The sequence below is a fragment of the Pan troglodytes genome, chromosome 3 (assembly GCF_028858775.2).
Source record: "Pan troglodytes isolate AG18354 chromosome 3, NHGRI_mPanTro3-v2.0_pri, whole genome shotgun sequence".
NCBI lineage: Eukaryota > Metazoa > Chordata > Mammalia > Primates > Hominidae > Pan > Pan troglodytes.
The window spans coordinates 122,831,941-122,850,210 of NC_072401.2; the positions used below are offsets into that span (position 1 = coordinate 122,831,941).

General features: G+C 38.0%; 1 long non-coding RNA gene across 1 annotated transcript; it reads right to left on the minus strand.

Moving 5' to 3' along the window:
* Positions 1-2,200: 2,200 nt before the first annotated feature.
* LOC134809912 (uncharacterized) lies at positions 2,201-8,974 on the minus strand. The gene is made up of 3 exons (XR_010156680.1): positions 8,857-8,974; positions 7,810-7,855; positions 2,201-2,835 (listed from the first exon to the last, which is right to left on the minus strand). It is a non-coding gene; the product is annotated as an uncharacterized LOC134809912 (long non-coding RNA).
* Between the last annotated feature and the right edge of the window lie 9,296 nt (positions 8,975-18,270).

An 18,270-nucleotide genomic window follows, 5' to 3' on the forward strand; every position in this document is an offset into this window, starting at 1 on the left:
AACAATATGGAATCTCAGAAGATGGATTAGGTTGGTTGTGAGGGGAACTATAATAGTCACGGTTTGATCAGAGAAGCAAATCCACTAGGAAATATACATAAAATGCATTTACTGTGGGAATTTTTCCCTACCCAGTTGTAGGATCTAGTTAAACAATCTATGTGACTCCTTTGTCTCTGTATCTAGTGCCTTAAGTCCACAGGGTGGGGCAGTTGGGAAAGAAAGATGGACACAAAGAGGAAAGAGCAAGGGCAAACAGGAACACTGCTGTCATGCTAGGATATTCCCCTACTTGCAAGCTGAAAGATTCACCTTCTACTGTTTTATGAATGTTGGCAGAAGGCATAAGACACCTGGATCACAGATGAAGTACTTTGTTACTCACAATACAGCAAATGGCATGAACATCATGCTTGTCATAGTCCCCCTTGCTCCCCAAGTCCCACAGGGGCTTTACAGAAAATCTCGGATACTGCACATGCAGCGTATCTGTATCACAGCTGAGAAACACTGAGTTTGGAGAATCCATTACTTCTGTAATAAGCAGTAAGTAGTTTGTTCTTTGTCACAGTGGGAGATACGTCATCTTCAGCATTCTTGCTATAAACACAACCTTGAGAAATGACCAAATAAAAGGAGGCTTAAATTCTTGGCACATTCAACAAGAACACAAAGGCATGCTCACAGCGCATGGTGGATTGCCTCTTCCAATACCTCTGAGGCTGAGCTGAAACTCATGAAAGATGGATTGGAACCTTCCCTTATTTCTCACCACTTCCAAGTCTCCAACTTTGATGATGGGTGTGTCCTGCAGGGAAGACCAGTGTTTTTTCATCATAAAGTGAAATACACGTCTGGTCCAGGAGTTGGGGAGGCTGAAGGAGAATAAAGCAGGAGCTGCAGTAGATGCAGGTCCAACTATGGTACAATACTGACCAGGTGAGCCTGGTCTGTTTACAGTTCCCTTTAGGTTATAGTTCACAGTGTACAGAGAAACCTTTAGGCCGAACTTAACATACGTAAGAAGGCAGCTTTAGGCTAAACTTGATTTAACACTGGGAACTGAAGGAACAATAGAAACCACACTATCCATGTTGTTTTGGAGGGCTCAAAGAACACCTCCCAGTTCAGTGATACTCTAGGAAGCCTCAAAGGTCCTGGTATAAAGTCACAGTGAAGAGCTATTACAGCAAAAGGGCCTAAAGCAAAATCAGCAGAGGAAAAGTCCCATGGGGCAAAGTCCAGAGGAGGCCACACACAAGCTTCCAAGAGCCCTCTTCCAGTGGATTCCTATGGGACACACTTATTATCCCAGCAATAAGTTAAAGGAAGATTGTTAGAGATTCACTTCTCAAGATTTTTATTGGGGGCCGGTTGTGTAGGCACTCTCTGCTTAACATATATCAAAATTCCGAACTCCCAGAAGGAAAGCAGGAGTTCCACATAATTCATATTGTCTGAACAATTTACGCATAGTGAGCTTCTCTTATCAGTTCTGGTCATGATGAAAACCCTCTCGAAACCCGAATTTCCAGATGCCATCCAAAGGCCAATCTTTTAAGCAGGCATTTCTTCTTCTTTTTTTTTAATCTTTTTTTTGTTTTTAATTATACTTTAAGTTTTAGGGTACATGTGCACAGCAGGCATTTCTAAGACTAGCAGTCCCAAACCTGCTGTGTGAACTCTTTTTTTACACACTTGTCTTCATATGACAACAATCGTGACTCCATTGAAACTCTTGCTTTGTTCTCTTTATATGAGTGTAGAAATATGTTCTTCTGTTTGTTTTTTAAAAACTCATAAAAACAAAACACCTTTTCCCATTTCCATTTTCTGTGGAAAGGATTTTCTTCTAAGCTCTCCTCTTAACCTCCCCTCTTCCCTTTATTTACACTGGCCCTAGAAAGGTGGAGTCAGTTGGGTTAACTGATGGCTAAATTTGGAAAGAATAACTGAGGGTGTTTGACTCAATTCACCCTTAGGATTGTCCTGGCTTCAGGGAACTCATGTTCCTCTGATATTCCAGGAGTCTGACCCTTCAAAGAGAGGCCTACTGCACTAGTATTGCTGGCACACTCAATGTTAGCAATATTCAATGTTCAATCAATATTCAATATTAGCAACCCATATGGCAGACCAAGAGCCCTTATCCCAACAGTAAAGATAATTTTTGGACCTCCTCTGCCTTATTTTTTGTTTTAGTTTATTAACTTGATCAGAACCAAGTGGGGAGGGGTGTTTCTGTACATGGAGTCCCTTCAGAGGCTCCAACAAAGAACAGGAAGAACTATTTTGAAAATGGTAAAACATTACTTATTAGAGTGGTATTTTTTTCTTTCTCTATATCCTCAATTTTCTAAAATATTATCCTATTACTTTCACAATTTTTAAAAATTATTTTTATAGCCAACTGAAAATTATATGCTCAAAAGTTCTTGCTGTCTTTAAAGTCAGAAAGGAGCTATAGCTGATTCTTACATAATGGGGAGAACTACCTTTATACATACACACGGTAAGTTGTGATTTATCTGAGGGCTTTGCAGAATCAACAACTGTGGAAAAGTCACAAGAATCACAGCGAAAATCTCTTAAATCATGATTGCATAAGATAAAGGATATATTTGCTCTAGATGGGTAATTCTGAATTATACAATGTTATGGATAAATGTATAATCTATACAGCAATGTCGAGTATATTTTAAAGAATAAGCATGCAAAATATAATGTTGTAGCTTCTCCAGCAGTTTGCACATTTGAAGTTGAAGCAGATTTTTCGATGTTTATGCCCACCTTAGTTGGCTTTCAATTCCTTTGTACCTCTCTTCAGCAGAAAATCTGAAAGTAAAAACTTTTGTAATTGAGTCACCTTTTTGGTTCAGTTTTACAACCAAAAGCCTTTCCAACCTCTTACCTAATGCTTTTTTATTCAGCTTAGTATTTATTAGAGTTCTCAATGTCAAGATTTGATAAAGTTCTCTCTTTCAAGATGCCAATTTTTCTGAGCTTTGCAACAAATTGCTATTTATTCACACGACACCATGTTTCCTGAAAAGTGTATTATCATTAAACATTAGAATCCGACACTTTGTGGTGGGATGCTCAGGCTATGAGAAGCAACAGGGAATGGATGTCTCCACCCTCTCTCACTACAGGTAAAGAAATCTGAAGTGCAATGTTATACTAACTACCCAAATTTTCTCTCTCCAATATTTCTCTCTCTTTCTCTCTATCTCTGTCTCTTCATCTCTCTTCTATTCTCTCCCCCCGCCCCAATTAAATTTGCATTGGCTAAAGTGTATGGTGCTATTTCCTTAATAGAGTTAGCAGTGGAAGGATTAAACTGCTTTCTTAGGCGGGGCGCAGTGGCTCATGCCTGTAATCCCAGCACTTTGGGAGGCCGAAGCCGGCAGATCGCTTAAGGCCAGGAGTTTGAGACCAGCCTGCGCAACATGGTGAAACCCCATATCTACTAAAAATACCAAAATTATCCAGGTATGGTGGTGCTTCTTACTAGGACTTTCATCCATATGGTTGGTATCACAACTATTTCATACTTTATTTTCTTATGCATTGACAGGATGAAACACAAGATGTGTATTGGTCAGAACTCATGGTTACTTTTAGTTTCTTTTAAGATAGTTAAACTAGTTTACCTACCTTAAACAAGTTTCTTTCTTTGTGTCAAGGACACTTTCTTTGTGTCAAATACAGTGTCAAAGATGAAATTACCAGAATATGGGGATAATGAAGAGTCTAAACAAAACTAAGATAATTATTAAAACATGAAATGGATACCCTTCTCACCTTCCTCTTCACCAGATAATCAGGAATGTGAATACAGTAAACACCTCTTTGATGGCTACCTATGGAGGTGGGTATCCAACAGCCATGACTGTTCTTGGTAACTTTACCACACAACTATAGCTTATTGATGCAGGAATGGTCAGCTAACACAAGCTCGACCACTCAAATACTGTCATTTCCAATATTTGAAATTTTGAACTGAAAGACAGAGACAGGGAATTGTTGGAATGGAGTTATAGTAATGGCAACACATAAGGGATGAAAAATTCATGTATTCCTGCTGCTAAGTTCCAAAAATATACTCAGCTGTTTTCCATCATACTCAAGATTTAGTTGTTATTTCCCCTAATTCTTTGAGATGAATCAGTGTTGGTTGTTCATCCAACAGTCATTTTCTTCCCTACCTCTTCCTTGATAACAGAAGCCCTAATTGGTCATTTGTCCAGGAGTCACTGGGCCCCTTCCCAGACCCAAGGCAGTGAAGTTAAAGCCAGGTATGAAGAGTCTCATTCTCCTTACCACTGATTGGTTTATGCACAGGCACGCTACAAAGCTTGGGATAAAGTCAACTTTGTATCACCCAAGCTTTTTATCATCCCCTTCCCCCCTTATCTGGATATCGTCATATCTGCACATGATTTCTGGAACACCTAGAGGCATCTTAAAGCCACAAGGAGAGACTCGCCAACAGGCTGTGGTTAGAGAGAACAGCTAGACAAAAGGTACCTGAGTCTCTGATTGAGCTACTGAATTAGCCAACTCTGGGACCTCTGGGCTTCTTGTTACTTGAGATAATGAAGTTCCATATTATTTAAGCCAGATGTAATTGTGTTTTTGTTTACTTTGGGGTTAAATAAAACCAAGTGATATATCCAATATACTCACGATCAATTTCTTTTTTATACAAAGTACCTGAGTTTATTTCTGCTACTTGCTACCAAAGACTATAAACCAGTAGATTGTGGAACTGTGTGTTCCAGGTTTTACCAGGCTGCATGAACAAATGAGGTCACCTTTACATTAATACTCCAAACACTGATGCTGTCACCCCACACCTGCTTGAGTGGCAGAAAATTCCATGTTTTATTTATATGTTTCTCCTTAAAGGTTTTCAAAAATCTCATGGAAATTCTTAGACTTGCTAAAGATTTACTAGTTACTTGTTTGTTTTTCATTATAATTTTATCAAATAAGCACGTGTTACTAAAATTATTATTTTAATTTTGTCTGTTCTTTAAAGTTTATATAAATTAAATCATAATATATGTATTTTATATCTTGATTCTTTTTTCACTCAACAATGTATATGCAAGATTTATTCACATTATTTGGTGGAGCTGGAGTTTATTTCATTGCTGAATATTCCATTAAATGATATGTAATAATTTAATTTATCCATTCTACTCTAGATATAGACATGGGTTATATCCAATATTTTTCTTGAATATTTTCTGTCCATGGTAAAATTATACTGTCTTTAAAACTGTATATTCTATTTTCATCACTTAACATTTTAGCATAAGCGTTTTTGTGTTGTTAAATTCTATTCCTAAAGATTGTATCTAACAGCTGTATAACACTTCATTATGTGTACATACTATAATTTATTTAACCATTTCCCTAGGGTTTTCATTTAGATTGTTTTCAATTATTTGTTACTATGAATAATGTTATAGTGAACATTTTTTACATAGATTCATATCTGCATTTCAAAGCATTTCCTTAGGTCATTTCCAAAAACTAGAATTACCATGTCAAGCAGTATAAATATTTTAAATCAAATTTCCCTGCAGAAGGGTTGGACTCATTTATTCTTTCATGAGGAAGAAATGAGAGTGCCTATTTCACCTCATCCTTACGAGCACTAAATATGCTTGCATGTTGTTCCCTCTCTCTCCTCCCCTCTCTCATCTCCTTCAAGGGTTTTGATACAAACCTTGATCACTACTTGGTCAGGTACCAAAAAAGGACTTTTTATGTATAAGAAATTCTAGATGAATTAGACCTTCAAAAAGAAAAAGCATCAACAATAATAAATAAAAATATCCCTGGATTTTTAAAGAGAAAAATAGAAGAGGAAGGAGAATAAAACTGTGGCCGAAACTAACTAGATGCTCACCAAACACACGTTCTCTTCTAAGCACACAACAAAATTACATTAACTAGTCTCCCTTACATTTGTGTCTATAACAGAGTTCTAGCTAATGGAAAATGGGGAGAAGTGGTGCATGTCAACAAAACTTCCCATACATCACCCTACTTTCTCCATCTATAGGCTAAATGGAGAAAATTCTAAGGACATAGAGGACAGAGCCATAAAAAGAAAGGAGACTTAGTCCCTAAATGATTACATGAAATTCCCTAAATGATCACATAAAATTCCTCCCATCCAGAAATACTCACACTGAAATGAGTGAAGAATAGATTTGATAAGGTTAAGTGTCTGAGAATTCTGGATTTAGATATTAACAGCAGCTGGAATTGTTTATCTTAACTATCACAAAATATTTATTGAATAATTACTATATTCTAGGTGCTTTGTTAGATGTGTTACTTATGTTTCCCTGTTTAATCATTATAGCAATTTTATGCAGAAGTTCTTATTAGTACCATCTTGAAAATAAGTGATTTGCCCAATTAAAGACAAGTGATTTGCCCAAGAGGGAAGAGTCAGAATTTAAATCTGAGTTCCTCTGATGGCAAAGGCCATGCTCATCACACTATCTCATGCTTGCTGTAAGTGTTTTATATACAGAGGCTGTATAAAACACATAGGGACTATGGTGCATTCATTCAACAATCAATCATTGAATGCACACAGGATCTTTTTTTTTTTACATATATAATGGGGCCTACATCTTCTCATCTCTAACTTATATCTCTTATAAATATAGAAATTGAAACTTAGTCATTTATATTTAGCTAATGTCATAATAAATTTTTTCATATTTTAAATATCAAGGCCATGTATTTACATGTTTTGAGTAGAGGAAAGTGAGGTGGGGCCATAGAAGGGCAGTAGAGAGATTCCTTCTCGATGATTTTGGGCCTGCATCCCATTTCCAAGTCCCATGAGGTGCCTGGAATGTGGCAAGACCTTTGACGCAGTGGCTGATGGAAAGCAATAGGGGATGGGGAATGTTGTAGAGCTGCCTCTTAAGTGAACCACACAGCAAGTCACTACAGCGGACTGTTCAAATCACTATGGCATGTTTTAGGCTGCCTGTGCCTCAATAATAACCTACACAAATTTAGCAATCCTGTTCCTAAAGAGAAAATAATCTGTGAATACACACCTTAAAGCTCCAAATTTACAGAGCAATGTCTATCATCAAAAATTAATTTTAGGTATCTTCTTTTTAATTAGCTTCAGCTAATTAGCTGCTAAACTGTACACTACAGATGCTTCAAATTTGCCCCACAACACTAAGATGAAGACATTTCATGCTATTATCTCTTTTTAAAAATCACATCATGTCAGAATCTAAATTCCTCATCTTTCATATTAATAAAATATTTCCCCAAACTTTATCATGCTTTGTGAGTCACCCCCCCCCCTTTCCTCGATATCACAAAAGAAATTGGTGGAGCTTACACAATCTCGTTATATATATATATAAAGGGCTTCTAAGGTAACCAGTTCATCTTTGCTCTCTGAAAAGATACAAGTTTAGATGATTCACTTGAAGGGGCAGCTCCAGAACACTCCCATTCCTCAGTCCCTACTGCCCAAATCAGTGACCACATCAAAGACCTTGCCATCTTCCAGGGTACTTCATGGGAACTGGGACTGGAATACAAGCCAATCCCGCAGAATGGGCCCCTCTGTACTCTCCCTGCCATCTCAACCTTAGGGCTCTACCTCACCTTCTCTACTCAAAGCCTGCCTTCTTGCTCAGGGGTAATACTACATAATCCCCTCATCCTACTTCCACTCCTACCACCCAAAACTCATGAACCAGAGACGCTTCTCACAGCTCAAACCTAAGGGAACACAACACCAACCTTTTCTTTCTGGATTTCAGTGAGGAAATGAGATCTTAATTCCTTCCTGGTGAGGATTCAGCAGCAGCAACAACAAAAGAAAAAACAAGAAAGTAATAATAATGATGCTTTCACATATATAAAAACAGAACCTAGCAATACACATTGATAACATAAAACTAGTCATTTTACTTAAGATTATATTTTAATAAAGAGCCACTAGAATCAGGATCTTCTCAGCATCATTCATTAACTACTCAGGAATGGTCTGCTTCATTCATCTCACAGGCAGTCCCACATTTATTATTCAGCAAATGTTTGTCACATGCTTTCTACATGCCAGCCATAGCACTGGAAGATGGGGATATAAAAATGTCCATGCTTGAGCATTTCCTCTGTCCAGGTGTGCCTTCACAATTATTAACTCATGTTAGTTCTCAATGAAGTGCAACAATATTATCTTCATTTTATACATGAGGAAAACATCAGAGAAATCAAGTAACCTGCTCAGTCATAGAGCTGGTAATTGGTAGAGAAGGGATTCTAACTCAGTTGGTCTGGCTTGAGAGCCATACTCTTTATCAGTATTCTAGTGAGATATATTAGGTATTTCTGTATAGCACCCATATTAGCATAATGATTGCCAGAACGCCCCATCCACATCCCCCTACTGAACCCTGGGGTTTCCCATTCCAGCATCCCTTTCCCTAAGACCCACCTAACTCAGATGCATCCCGCCATCCAGGATCCTCCAACCAAAACCCTGATCTGCACTTCCCCAGGGTAGATATAGACCTTTAACACCCTAAACACTAAAAAGATTTTGGTGGGCATTCCCACCCAATATGTACTGAAAAACACAATTTAATATTTTGAAATGATACAAGCTTAACTACACTGTAAGAAAAACCATTTCATTCAGGCCAGCCGTGGTGGCTCATGCCTGTGATCTTAGCACTTTGGGAGGTCAAGACTGGGGGATCACTTGAGCCCAGGAATTCGAGGCCAGCCTGGGCAACCTTGTCTCTACAAAAAATACAAAAATTAGCTGAGCGCAATGGTACACACCTGTAGTCCAAGCTACTCGGGAGGCTGAGGCAAGAGGATCACTTGAGCCTGGGAGGTCAAGGCTGTGGTGAGCCATGATTGGACCCCTGCACTCCAGTCTGGGTGACAAAGTAAGACCCTGTCTCAAAAAAAAAGGAAATAATTTTGTTCTAAATTTTTAGATATAAATTTATATGAAAGTTTATTGAAGCTGAATCAACATCTCTTCGTTTTCTCCCCCTTTTTTCCCCTTTGTCTTCCTGACATAAGTTTACACTTAATGTAGGTAATCCAGTCCAGCCCAGTAGGACAAGGTATTTAGGAGGCCCACAGGGGAGGCTGCTCCATTAGATTGAAATTACTTTAAGCTCTTAAGCAGAGATTACTCTTGTCCACAAAAAGAGATGATCCTCAGTAGCAGTGATTATCTGTAATTTCTTGAAGTTCTTATGAACTCTAAAATTCTACGTGGCTCTAGCTGTTATAATCATTGTTTGCTTAGGTTTTTTCTTTTAAAGAAGGAGAAATGAAAATACCATGGCCTTAGTCTTCTGTGGAGTTTTTGGTTTATGTCTGCAAAACATTGTGCTCTGCTTGATGATAAATGTACCCATTATCTTAGTTAGAAAGATAAAGAAATATATTTTTAAGTTACATGGATCTATTTCTTTACCTCATCAACAAAATTCCTCCTATTACCTCTCTCTCCAATACATATGCTTGAACTTTATGTTAATTAAAATTAGAAATAATTAAATAAATTACCAAAAAGTATCAGTGTCAACTGCACAAAGGATGCTTTAGGCAGAGAGGAGCATAAGGCTCAGAAATGCTCTTCAAGGACTTATATTCTCTTGGAGGAAAGAGCTGAATAGGATAGTTAAAAGCACTTAGTAATAAATTTCCATCAGCTGCAGAATACAGATAAGATATACCACTGAAATATAGAAAAATGAGAGATCTCTTGGCTGAAGTGATTAGGCAAGTTTTAAATATGATATTCAGGTTTGGACAGGACATTAACACTGAATGGATTTTTGTAGGGAAAAAGATGAGGGGAAGACATTCAGGTAACATACTGGTGAGAGCAAAGTAGAAAAGCAGAAACTGTGGTTAAGAGTATGAATAGCAACTTAACTAGAGTGGATGATCTATGTCAGGAGAGAAGTGAGAGCTAGGACTAGAAAGATGGTTAGGGACATTCTTTGCAGAATGAGGAATTGGGACTTTAGACAGTTGACCATGGGAGCTACCAAAGGTGTTTGGGTTAGTGAAGATACGACGAAAGTGGTGTCTGGAAAGTAAACTGACAAACGTAATAGCAGTATTGTCAAGATTTGTTTTCACGGCTGGGCGCGGTGGCTCATGCCTGTAATCCCAGCACTTTAGGAGGCTGAGGATGGTGAATCACAAGGTCAGGAGTTCAAGACCAGCCTGACCAACATGGTGAAACCCCATCTCTACTAAAAATACAAAAATTAGCCGGGGGAGGTGTCCAGCACCTCTAATCCCAGCTAATCAGGAGGCTGAGGCAGGAGAATGGCTTGAACCTGGGAGGCAGAGGTTTCAGTGTGCCAAGATTGTGCCACTGCACTCCAGCCTGGGCAACAGAATAAGACTCTGTCTCAAAAAAAAAAAAAAAAAAAAAAGATTTGTTTTTGTTATTGTCCCCCCACCCCAGAACCTTCATAGACATTTTTCCCCTAATTGCCATCCCCTGTAAAATATTAATAGCACAGATAAACTGTATGTCTGTTTATGGACTGTGTGTTTGTATCTGTACTTTTTATATATAAACATGAAAAGAGTATGATTTTTTCAGCTCCCAATAACCAGTTTTCACCCTCTTATGAGTGACATTGCCCCCACTGAGAATGTGTAGATTGCACAATGTGTAAAATTGGAGGATGTCTTAGTCCATTTGGGTTGCTATAACAGAATACCATAGACTAAGTAGGTTATAAACAACAGAAATTTATTTCTTACAGTGCTAGAGACTGGGATGTCCAAAATCAAAGTGCCAGCAAACATGGTTGCTAGTGTGGGCCTCTTCCCTGGTTCATAAATGGTACTTTCCAACCATGTCTTCAGATAGTGGAAGGGACAAACAAGCTCCCTGGGGCCTGTGAATAAGGGCACTAATCTCATGCATGAGGCTCCACCTCCCACAAGGTCCTACTTCCTAATATCACCACTTTGGGGGTTAGGATTTTAACATAAATTTGGAGAGACACAAACATTCAGACCATAGCAGAGGGTGATATATCAACAGATGGGAGTAGGAAGTATCTTTGTATTCCACGTAAAAGCCCAAACCAGCACAGGGAATAAAGAAGACAGGGCCTAATGAAAGAAAATAAGTTAGATCAGAGCACAGTTTGGAGGTGGACTGAGCTAACAGCAGGGCAGTCAACCAGGAGAAGGGACAAGGAAGTGTTCTAAAGAGGCAGCCACCTCAGGGTAGGTGCAGGCAGCAGTTTGCACCTGGGTTTCCAGGAGAAGACTATGAGGTCCCAAGAAGGCAGACAGCACCCACTAACTGGGAATCTGAGCTGGCGACTGGGGCCTGAGAGCCATAGTCATCTTGGAGCTGTGGCAGATTCACAAGATTGCCAACTGGCAAGAGGAGAGGTTGACAACAGAAAAAGCTGCTAGAAACAGAAGCAAAGCAGAAATTAAGTCCTAGGAGCCCAGGACATAGAAGAGAAGCTCTGATTTGCAGACTAATCTGGGACCCAGAGATGAGCACTCAGACCTGGCCCACAACCCAGGAGGACAACTAGTGATACTTGGTGAAGGAGGTACAGAGGTACAGAGGTGGTTAACCATGACCTTCTTTATGACAGGCTGACTTGGCCTAGTAATAGAAGTAAGGCTGAGTCTTCAAGAAATGAGATATACTGGTCACACAGAGGAATCTAGGCGGTGTTGGCAGAATGGCAGAAGAAGCTGTAAACAGCATAGGCACTTAAGAAGTCATTTCAGAACATTCAGTTCAAGATGGAAGTCTGAGCCATGGACTCAATTAAATGAGAATAATGGGAGTAAAAAACTCACTTGTAAGAGAACAGAAGGAAAGCCATTAGTGCAAGAGAGATGTCATCAAATTTTTGAGAAATGGAAAGCTGAAGAAGTGGTGACTGATGAAGCCCTAACCAGAAATACACAGAAAAGAGGCTGCAGATGAAGAGAAAGGCTGTCTCCAAAAACAGACATACAGTTTATCTGTGCTCTTAAAATTTCATGAGGAGTGGCAATTAGGGAAAAAATGTCTATGAATGTTCTGGGGTGGGGGACAATAATGAAAAAAAGTCTGAAAAATACTGCTCTAACATTTGCCAGTTTACTTTCCAGATATCATTTTTGTCATGCCTCCGCTTGCCCAGGAACCTTCAGTAGCTCCCATGGTCAACCGTGTAAAGCCCCAATTCCTCATTCTATAGTTCAAAGCTCTTCCTATTTTGCCCCCAACCAAAGGGGGATGGTGAGTTCTTGCTCTATTAGTTCCCATGAGAGCTGGTTGTTTGAATAGCCTAGCAGCTCCTCCTCTCTCTCTTGTCTGCTCTTTCGTCATGTGACCTCTGCACAAGCCAACTTTCCACCCACTTCTGCCATGAGTGGAAGCAGTCTGAGGCCTTCCCCAAATACAGATGCTAGCACCATGCTTCCTGTACAATCCACAGAATCTTGAGCTAAATAAACCTCTCTTCCTTATCAATTACGCAGCCTCAGGTATTCCTTTATGACCCAAACGGACTAAGACAGCCACCCTCACATGCTGACATTTAGAGGCCCCCAGGATGATGGCTGTGCAGCAAGCCTAGAGAGAAATCAATGCAATCAAAGGATGGAGGCTCCAGGAAAAAATTTTCAGGAAGAAAAAAATGTATAAGGTGCCATCAACATCCCATAATGCTTGAATATTACAAACACTTAAGAAACAATAAAGGCAGGTGTCATGAGGGTGAGAGGGACAAGTATACAAGAAGGGGAATGAAATCAGAGAGCACAGCTGGGTTAGATATTAGCCAATTTATCTAAACGTTTTTCTTCCCAGTTACAGAATCAATATACTGACAGAGCACACAAGACTTAATTGGGATCAGAGAATATAAATAGAATCAACCCTAACAACTTCAAAGCAAAATTACAGGTGACGTGTTGGAAGATGAAAAGGGAAGAGAAGAGATGAAGGACATCTCTAGTGCTCTAACCTTTCAAAATGAGGAGATCCTTTCTATAGTTGTTGGAACAAGAAATTAAAATGCAAATATATTATTTAAAGTTGCATAGGTATTGAAAAGAGGAACTAAGAACAGTCAGTAGAAGAGAAAATGAACGGTGAATGGGGTAAATGAGCTTAACCACCATCTATCATGGCAGGAATCCAATAGAAAAACCTGAAAAGAAGGAATGAAGAAATCATAGTTTATGCGTATTATTTATAAGTGTGGATAGAACTACCTAGAACAAATACAAATGGAAAATGATAAAAATGTTCAAAGAGTTTCGCACCATGGGAAATGGAATGGGAGTGGGAAATTGAGAGAATAAGGACTTTTCTTTTTCCCAGGAAGACTTCCACACTATTTAACTTTTTAAACATTTGTATTTATTACTTCGATAAAAATAATAACTTTTTCTTTAATAAAAATAAGTCATTTGTATAATCCAAATGCAGTAATTGGTTCCAAAAATAGGATAGCAGCAGAAATGGAAAGAAGGGGTAGGTGGAAAAGACAGAATGAAGAAAGAAGTATCCAGGCTTGATCATTAATTTAACACAAAAGACAAACAAAGAGATGATATAAAAATATTCCCAAAGATTTGAATCTGAAGCCTTTTATTCAGAAGGCTCTTAGAGCCACTACTAAAAATAGAAAAATTGGGAGGGCATATCTGTCTGAGGGAAATATGATGAATGTACTTTGAGTCATTCACACATGAGAAGATAATGATAGCAATAAGTGAATTTACATTTTTAAAACATTTATTTATTTCAAATATCAAAACCTAGCTGGCAAATAGATTCTGCAGAAGGGAATCTTTTTTCTTATGTGTGCCTGTGGCTATATATCTCATTATTGCCAGGTAACAACAATGGAGAGAAATGTGCAACATTCGTAGAAAATATTTAAAAACTTTACGAAAGAGAGACATGTTCCATGCTCCATTGGAGGACTGGGAGCAGGAGAGAGGATGGGAATCAGACCAAGGAATACAAACCAGTGCTGTTGAAAACAAAACTGAATGTTCTAAAATGAAAATTTAAAGTGATTCTAAACCACCAAGCAGCAAGTGACTAACCAAGAAGAAGATTAAAATCTAGATTCACTTTTTGTCCAAGTGTTGGGGTGAGGAAGATTTTATAAGAATATCCTGTGATAACACGGGAGTGGAAAACCAAACACTGCATGTTCTCACTTATAAATGGGAGCTGAACAATGAGAACACATGGACACAGGGAGGTGAACAACACTCACTGGGGCCTGTTGAGGGAGGACGGGGGATGAGGGGAGAGCATTAGGGAAAAGAGCTAATGCATGCTGGGTTTAATACCTAGGTGATGGGTTGACAGGTGCAGCAAACCACCATGGCACACATTTACCTATGTAACAAACCCGCATGTCCAGCACATGTATCCCGGAACTTAAAATAAAATAAAAGAATATCCTGTGATGCTGAAAAAAGAAAAAAAAATCAGTATAAATAGAAGTGTAGTTTGAAGGTGATGGAAGTAAACCTATGTCAACAGCACCACCCTCTGGGCACAAAATAGACTGCCCAGACTTGGGATGTACACACACATACACACACACGCACACACGCACACATGCACACACACACACACACACACACACACACGAAAGGAAAAACATATCCACATAAGTTTTTGATAACTAAAATTAGGTGTAAGTTCTAAATCAAGTAATAAACTGTTTTGCCTCATTCATATCAGCTAAATTAACTGAAGGCATATTATTTGGAGGTTGTGCTTCTGCCTACGACATAGAAAGCTGGAAAGAGCATCACTTTTACCCTAACAAAAATAAAATGGTATGTATGCTACAAAATCATGATTCTTGAAATCATCTTTGCTAAGCAGAAAAAGCCTTCCTCACCCACAAAGATGTTCATGTCTTAATTCCCAAAACTTGTGAATGTGCTATCTTACGTGGCAAAAGGGATTTTGCAGATGTGATCTTGAGGTGGGAAAATTATTCTGGATTACCCAAGTGGGCTGAATTTAATCACGTGTCCTCAAAAGAAAAATAGGGAGGAAGGAGAGTCCATCAGAGGAGATGTGGTGATAGAAAGCAAATGTCAGAGTTAAGCAATTGCTGGCTTTGAAGATAAAGGAAGGCCACCAGCTAAGGAATGTGCGCAGCCTCTGGAAGCTGAAATAGGCAGGAAAATAGATGGTCCTGAGAGCCCACAGAAAGGGACACGGCCCTGCCCACACCTTTACTTTAGTCCAGTGATACTAATTTTGGACTTCTGACTTCCAGAACTATAAGATAATCATTTGTGATATTTTAAGCCACTGTGTTTGTGGTAGGTATATATATTTGATATTTATATATGAAAATTTATGTGTATGTATAAATGCACACACACACACACATTGCTGTAGGAAGAAAAACAGTTCCATTATTGTGAGAAACAGTTTGGCAGTTTCTTATACAGTTACACATAGACTTACCATATAACCCAGCAATCCCATTCTTATTTACCCAACAGAAATAACATATATCCACATAAATATTGTACATGAATCTTTATAGTGATTTTATTCATGATCACTCAGAACTAGAAACAACACTGATGTCTACCACCTGATGAATGAATAAATGTACTGTGTTATATCCATAAAACAGAATATTATTCAGAAAACAAGGACAAACTAATTACTGATACACACTCTAAGATGGTTGTATCTCAAATGCATTATGCTCTTTGAAAGAATTCAGACTCAGCTGGACACAGTGGCTCATGCCTGTAATCCCATCACTTTGGGAGGCCAAGGCCGGTGGATCACCTGAAGTTAGGAGTTTGAGACCAGCCTGGCCAACATGACGAAACCCCGTCTCTAATGAAAATACAAAAATTAGCCAGGTGTGGGGGGTGTCTGTAATCCTAGCTACTCAGGAGGCTGAGGCAGGAGAATCAGTTGAATTCAGGAAGCGGTGGTTACAGTGAGCCAAGATCACGCCACTGTACTCCAGCCTGGGTGACAGAGCAAGACTCCGTCTCAAAAAGTAAAAAATAAAAAAAAAAAGAAGAATTCATACTCAAAATGCTATACTGTGTGATTCCATTTATATGACATCCTGGGAGAAAAAAAAAAAAACAATAGAAACTGAAACCAGGTTAGTAATTACCTGAGTTTGGGAGTAGGCAAAAAGGATTGACTATGAGAGGGTTTTAGAAGACTTTTGGGGGAGAAGATGGGGGTAATGATAATATCCTATAACTTAATTGTTGTGATGGTTTCATAATTGCATGCATTTGACAACATTCAAGGCACTGTACACCTAAAAAAAGATGAATTTTACTGAATGTAAACTCAGCTTCAATATACCTAACTCTAAAAAAATAAAAAAGCAAGTAAGTTGAAACTGGACTTAACTTGAAACTGGGCTGGCCATTTGCTAACTTCAAGATTATCCTGAATTGGTAATACCTGAGCTTTGCAGAATTGCGCAATCTCAAATCAAGCAGAGATTGAGCTGAGCAATAGCCATCATGTTCCCCCACACTCATGTGGTTTATAAGGAAAGTGTTTTAGAAACTTTCATTATGTTCCTCTTCATGTTTTTCCATTATGAATTATCAAAGATTTTATGTATTTATTTTAGGGTAATGTTTTAAAATACATATTCACCTGATTCAACAATCAAAAGATTTAAAAGATATACAGTGAAATATCTCCCTCTTTTCCCTGTCCCTCATCTACCCAGTTTTCTTCCACACACACAATCATTATTACTAGTTTCTCATGTATCCTTCAAAAGTATTCTATTCTTGCACAGCAAATGCATACATGAATTCTTATTTTTCCTTTTTTTACACAAAGGGTAACCATATTGTGACCATTATTCTACATCTCAATATCTTCATTTAACAATATTCCTTAATTCTCAGTATTTTTCCACATCAGAACAGAGGAAGCTTTCTTACTCTTTGTGGCTGTGCTGTATCCATTGTACAAATGTACCATCATTACTTTACCCAGCCCCCTATTAACAGGCTTTTAAAATGTTTCCATATTTTGTTATTAGAAGAAATGCTACAATGCATAGCCTTATGCCCATGTTACTGCACATCAGTGGTATCATAAGACAACTTCTAGAAATACAACTGTTGAATCAAAGAGTATATATATATTTATAAATGTGATCTATAATGCCAGATGCCCTCCAAAGAGGATAGAACAATTCACAATGGCACCATCCAGTTATAAGAGCAGCTGATTGAGAAGGCCTTTATCAACAATTATTTTTGTCTTGGCTAATCTGCTCATTGAAACATTGTACCTCACCAGAGTTTTATCTTGCATTATTTTTATTATGAATGAGATTAAACATCTTTCCAATCGTTGACTGATAACTTGTATTGCCTGCTCCGTAAATGACCTTTTCATGTCATTGGCCTTCATTTCTCATGAGTTATTTATCCTTTCCTTTCAATATGAAGGACCTCAATATGTATTAGGGAAACTACACCTATGAGTTGCAAATATTTTTCTGTAGGTGATTGTTTTTCTTTTAAACTTGCCTATTGTGCCTTTGACCATTCATAAATCTTTAACTTTCAATTCTAAAAGTTTAAGGTTTATTAGTTGAATTTAATCAGTCTTTTTGTCATTTATGGCTACTAGGTTTTATAACATATTAACACTTCTTCCAAAGTCAGATAATAGAGTTTATTTTAATATTTGTATGATTTCTTCTTTTTATATTTAAATCATTGATCATCCTGAGCTGGGAGTTATGGATCCAGTTTCAGTTTTTTGAGATGTCTATCCAAAAGAGTGGGTCCTGGCACTATTTATTTAATAGTTATATTTTCTCTCTTGACTTAAAATGATGTTTTATACTATGTTTCTATCTGTATTGAGGTCTATTTCTGTCATTTTTATTCTATTTAATTGGTCTGTCTGCTTACTGTATGAGTACTACACTTCATTTTAGAGCCACTACCAAAAATAGAAAAATCAGGAAGACATATTTGTCTGTGGGAAATATAATGAATGTACTTTGAATCATTTGCGTATGAGAAGATAATGGTAGCAATAAGTGGATTTACGTTTTTAAAACATTTGGGGGGCCTCTAAAAAATGTTACAACAGTTGTAATTTTTGTTTTAGTATCTGGTCATTCTAGCCCCTTATCACAGTCCAATTCTTTTTTTTTTAATTTTTTATTTAATTAT